The following is a 5,916-nucleotide window of genomic DNA, read 5'->3' on the forward strand; positions in this document are numbered from 1 at the left end:
CTTGGAAGTCCTCAACATTTGAAAACACGCTTTGGCAACTATCTTGAACTTGAGGGGAAACCTGTTAATGTTAGTGTGGTAGAATTAGATAACTTGTGCAATACTCTACAAGATATGTTGTTTTACTTTCCGAGCCATTCTAGAGGTATCTTGAGTGATCTGGAAATTTGTATTGGAGGATCAAAGGCTGGCTCCTCCACTCACATGTCAGAAACTAATTTGTCACATCAAATGATCATTGTTGCGAGGCGTAGACTAGGCAATGAGGAGTATGTGCAAAACCTAATTTCAAACAGCCCATGCATCGATGGAGCTTTTAGTGAGCAATTATCAGAACAATTATTCAGTGATGGTGGCATTCCATTAGTTTGTTAATATTTTTAGGCATGGATCTCTTGTTATACGTCTACCAGATTCCTACAGTTATATTTGGAACAAGAAAGCAATGGAGTATATTGACAAGGGATGGAGTGCTCTGCACGAAGTTGACAAGGTGATTGACTATACGGAGCCCGATGATGAACTATTAACACCCTTGATTAAAAGAGCGAAGCAGAATTTTGAATTGGCTTTGGAAGTCGATAACATGAACACCCAGGCGAGGCTGTGGTTGGCTCATCTGCATTTGAAATATTGTGTACCTGGTGCCTGTAAAGTAGTCAGAGCTGCTATACTTGTTGAAGTTGCTGACATGGGAAATGCAGATGCACAGTACGAGCTTGCTTTCCAGCTGCGAGCAGAGGGTGAACCTGCAGAAGCGGACAATCAAGTTTTTTTTTTTTACTACTTGGAGAAAGCAGTTGAGCAGCTACAACCGGAGGCTTCATTTTTTTACTCGGTGCAGTATATTTAGATGGAGACTGTGTCAAAAAGGATCTGAAATCAGCTGCTTGGTGTTTTCATAAAGCTAGTCAGAAGGGCCATGTTGGTGCCACAATTGCATATGGATCGCTTGTAGTGAAAGGGGTTAGGGAACCTGTGAAATTTGCTCCTATGGAAGTGAAAATTAAATCTACAGGGGAAGTAGGCAAGAGGAAGTATGACAAACTATCAGAGACAACTAGAAAAGGTGCTATTGATTATGCGAGAAGGCAGTTTGAGGTAGCTTCCCATGCAGGAAATGATCTTGATCCCTAAAGTTTTAAGATGATTTTCTAATGGAATATAACGATACACTGTTGATGGCTTACCTAGCTATGATCACAAATTGTTCCAGTACCATGAACAAACTTGTCAACAAGTTCAACACAGCTTTTGATAAACAAAGCAGAAGAGAAGGGTGAACTACTTTTCTTGGTCTTAATTTATGATTTCTGGACTGAATTGAGTTGGTTTACATCTCATTCAATACCTGATGCTTTTCTTCTGCTAGCTGATCACAGACTTCATTTGGGGAAGAAGTGAATTCCATAGAGGGAGATTGAGGATTTAAAATTACAACTGAGCCAGCGGGAAGATCTTCCTTAGCTAAGGAAAACCTCACAGCAAACAAAGCTAAGCCATAAATTTTGGTGATCCACCTTTTTGAAATTTCTCCTTGAAGAATGGTATAGCTACATTGGATTTTGAGCAGTTATAGGTCAGATAAAGAAACAACTCAAGATTAAAGGTTCAAGACAGTCCAATTTTGGTATTAAGACTGTGTTTTTGTGGTTACACAGCAGTTTCGTAGCGCGCTATGAAACTGCTTAAGATGTTTCTCAATACACAGCAGTTTCGTAGCGCGCTACGAAACTGCTGTAGCTGGATATCACAACTCGGTTAATCAATTTTGAGTAACCAAGGGAAGTCTTTTGAAAAGGAGCTTCAGTGAAGGATCATTTACAATATGCAAAGCATTCAACAGTGATAAAACAAGCAGAGCAAAGACAGATGAAATCTAAGTTTCTTGTTATGCAAATGATTATAGCCGGCATTGTACTTGACATTTCAAATAGCTTTGAAGAGGTTTTGTCTTCACATAGGTACATGGGTAAGGTCTACAGCATATCAATAACGTGGCACTCCAATACACTTTTGTGTAATCAAAGAAGAACAACATGGTTAACTGGTTTCAAATATCCTCGAGGAAACCAAGAGCAAAAAAACAGGGGCAGTTTCCTACTTTCTAGGAGCAGATAAGTGATGAGACATTAAGGGCCAGCAAGCAGTTTCAAACATCCACCGAAGCTAAACTGAAGAAGGCCATCTGTCAAAGAACAAATTTGGATTGTATTTAATGCTACTACCAACATGATGAAGAGATAGAATCCTAATTGTCTTAGGTCTCTTAAACTTCTAGTTAGCAGTCAGTTGTATTTATTAGTTAGTTTAAAGGTTAATAGGTGTCATCATAGCAAGCAGAATTCGAGTTCCCCTCATGCTGGAGGAGGAATCTCAGCCTTGTAAAGAATTCTATATATAGGAGAGAGAGCAATGTACTCGAGGTTGGAAATTTATTGAAAAAAGCTCTGATATTTGGCTTTATGTAAAGACTCTGTTTTAGTAATACAAGATTGGCTTTGCTTCTCAGGACTCAGGAGGGATTCGATGTTCAGAATGTGTTGTATTGTTCTTTTCCCAATATTTGCAGTGGTATGAATGTGTAATCACTTAGAACTCACTCATGGTGCTCTAATTTCCTGTATACATTCATAGACTGTGTGGTCCTATATGTTTCTGGTATGTTTTAAATCTGTTGAATCCTGAATGCCCTGACTTCTATGTAAGGTTGATACCATTGTTATACTGAAATGATGTTGACTCCATAAGCCCAATGGATAGTTTCTAATTATGTTTCCAACACTCACATTTTACCTTTGTTTCACAAGAGTTAGCCATCTTATTCATTATCCAAATCTTTAATCTTGTGAGAGAGCCCTCTCAGGTTGGGGAGGCTAAGCCTCAGCCTAAAGTAGGTTTGAAACAGTTATTCAAGGTCTTCCTGGTCAGCAGCCTTCCAGGGTCTGATTTTGAGTTAACCGATTCAACAACTTATGTGATATGCTCAAACATAAGACAAGAATTTACTCTACTCATCAATGGAAACAAAAATTGATCGATGAAAATACGTACTAAGCAGAAAAGGAAGAACATCAATTGCACATAACATAATGTTTCTCTGAGGAAAGCAACTGCTAAAAACCCCGACTATCTATATTGCATTAACCAAAATATATGAGAAGAAAATACAATGCTTGTTCACCCTGAGCAAGTCCTGCACAAGTACAATATCAATCACTGCTTCCTAGGCAAGCCTTGGATGAATACAATATGCTCTTCTCAACCTTGAGCTCAAACTGCACAAGTATTTTCTATCATTTGCCTAACTAAATTCCTTTGGCCAATACTTAGCCAAATTCCTGTCCTTCCAAGCTCCTACTTCCTTGTGCAATTCCTTAGATAATTAACCCATATTTAATTTGGAAAATCCCTCACCATAATTGTGCAATCCATCATAGGCCTTATACTGATTGCATGCACCATCTGCACAACTTGGAAAATTATACAACTAATGGTACAATGTCCCTGAACTCTAATATCAACTGGGTCTTCCTCTAAACTGACATGCATGAGTTATTTTTGAGTGAATTATCAGTTATCTTATTGATCACTACATGTGAATTAAATCCAATTTAATTCACTTGACCACTCACTAGTTCCTCCAACAATTAGAACTATGTTAACTGAATTTAACTCGGTTAAACTGAATTAAATAGGTACAACTCAAAAGAACTCAACATGGGCCCTTAAAATTTAGCAATCGCTCTACATGACTCTAGATAGACTTCCAACTCGAATTTACTGACCCAACTAAGTCAACATAAGTTAGTTAACTGTTACGAGCTAATATGAGAATAGAATTAGAATTTAATTCCTAATTTAATTCAAGTACAAATTAAATTAGGATTTTCTTAATTCTATTTTTAACATTTATTGTTGCTATTTTCAACACTCCCTCTCAACAAGAAAGGTATTCAACTCAACTTTACCGCAATTCGGTACCTTTGGAATGTTTTGCATGAAACACTTCTCTCTAGTGTTGTTGCTACTGCAACTTATAGAACTGAAAGAGCATCCAAACTGAATCATTATGATGCATCTATCACCAAAGTCTCTGATTGCTACTAGCTACTGCAATTTCTACTGAAAATCTGCGCTGCTGCTGAGTCTGCACTACTGGCAACTCTACTCTGCAATCCCCTGTGTTTGGCTGATGCTAGTCTTTGCCTCTGTCACTCTGACATCTCATTGCATCAATCACCACTAATCCATCCTGCTACTATGTATTGTGGGCTCCCTAGAAAGGTAATGGTCAATGAGACAAACCATCTCAACGGATCCTGCCTAAATTTCTGCACTCTTGGGACTATTTCTTCACATCACCCCACCTCTCACTTGAGGGTATGGCTGCATGTGCTCCCTTTGCCCACTTGGCTTGAAATTCCCCCCTACTTGAGGTATCTTCTTGAGTGGATGCATCCACTCGGTCTCCTCTATGCTTCTCTAATTATGACTACTCCACAACCGTCTGAGGTTGCAAGTTGAGAGGTAATTCATGTTCCCTCTAAACAACCAAGTCTCTAGCCTTTTCCTTACTCCTCAAGGCTTTGCATGCATATTGTACCTCAAATGCATACATGGTCTTGACTTTCACACCAATCTGTTTCACTTGTCCTGTGGCAATATGTCTAAGGAAAATATTTCCTTTGCTAAAAATCACATTGTAGCCATGGTCTTCCGATACCGCGATGAAAACAAGATTCTCTTTTAGTCCTAGAACACACATCACACATGTGATTCTGAGAGGGGAGCCAGACTCCCTCTGAAAGGTAATTGTACCATTGTCAGTTGCGCTATACCTCCCATCATATCCAATCTCTATGTTCTACTTGAGGTATTTGTCCTCAAAGTCAATAAATAGATATCTATTTCCCTTCATATGGAATGAGGCACTACTATCAAGATACCACATGCTTCCCATTATAGTGTTGGCCATGCATGCATTCAAAACAAAATCAAGTTCAAATTGTGAAGCTAGAGCTTCACCTATTGTTGCTACTCCAAGCTCCTTCTTGCTTACTTTATTCAGTGGGCGATTCGTGGCATAGTGCCCATACTCGTGATAGTGAAAACATTTGATGTTAAACAAGTCCTTATTCTTGCCACCCTCCTCACCTTAGGACTTATTTCCCTTAACTTTCTTTTCTTTACTGACTAATGCAAGTTCCTCTTCCACTTCTTTGGATGAGGTCCCATCTCTGGTGTTCTACCAAAACTCTTCTTGTACCAAGTCGAACCACAACCGCTCCCACTCTGGTAGCTTCTCCCTCCCATTAATTGAGTCTTGGTAACTGTGCTAGCTCTTGGGAAGTCCTAGAATTGCTAGTCTCACTAGATCGTCTTCAGAAATAGTAATCCCGACACTTCCAAGCGTGAACTTGGTCAAGTACTTCGAAATAGAGTTGCCCTTCTCCATCTTGATCTTTCTGAGTTTGTCCTTCAGTGCCAGCTTCCTATGGTCACTTTTATTTTAAAACAGGTCCGTAAATTCCTTCCACATTGCAAATGGAGTTTCCTTACTATGGAGATCTGAGACAATATGGTCTCGAACTCCTAGGATAATCATTCGCACTTTTTCCACACACTTTCTCCATTCAACTAGATCTTTAGCATCAAATGTTGGAGGCTTTAGAATATCATGATATATGAATTCCTTCAGCTCGTTGTCTTCTAGCACTTCCTCCATCCCATCCTTCCCAGCTATGTAATTTGAGTTTCTCTCCAGGGCATACTCAAGTCTCAAACCGTAGAATGACATACTGCTGAATTTGAAGTATGAACCTGTAAATTCGATTTCACCTACACAACAAACTTGAATTCTCCTCTTCTATAATGTCTTTAGATCTAATACCATGTAGATTTATACTTTTAGAT

The 5,916-nt window shown here is 39.0% G+C and overlaps 1 pseudogene; it reads left to right on the forward strand.

Moving 5' to 3' along the window:
- Positions 1 to 437: 437 nt before the first annotated feature.
- On the forward strand, positions 438 to 1,137 carry LOC149181335 (uncharacterized; annotated as a pseudogene).
- Positions 1,138 to 5,916: the final 4,779 nt, after the last annotated feature.

Source organism: Pinus tabuliformis, chromosome 3_2 (genome assembly GCF_031772625.1).
Source record: "Pinus tabuliformis cultivar Carrire ecotype Pingquan chromosome 3_2, CPIR1, whole genome shotgun sequence".
Taxonomy (NCBI): Eukaryota; Viridiplantae; Streptophyta; class Pinopsida; order Pinales; family Pinaceae; genus Pinus; species Pinus tabuliformis.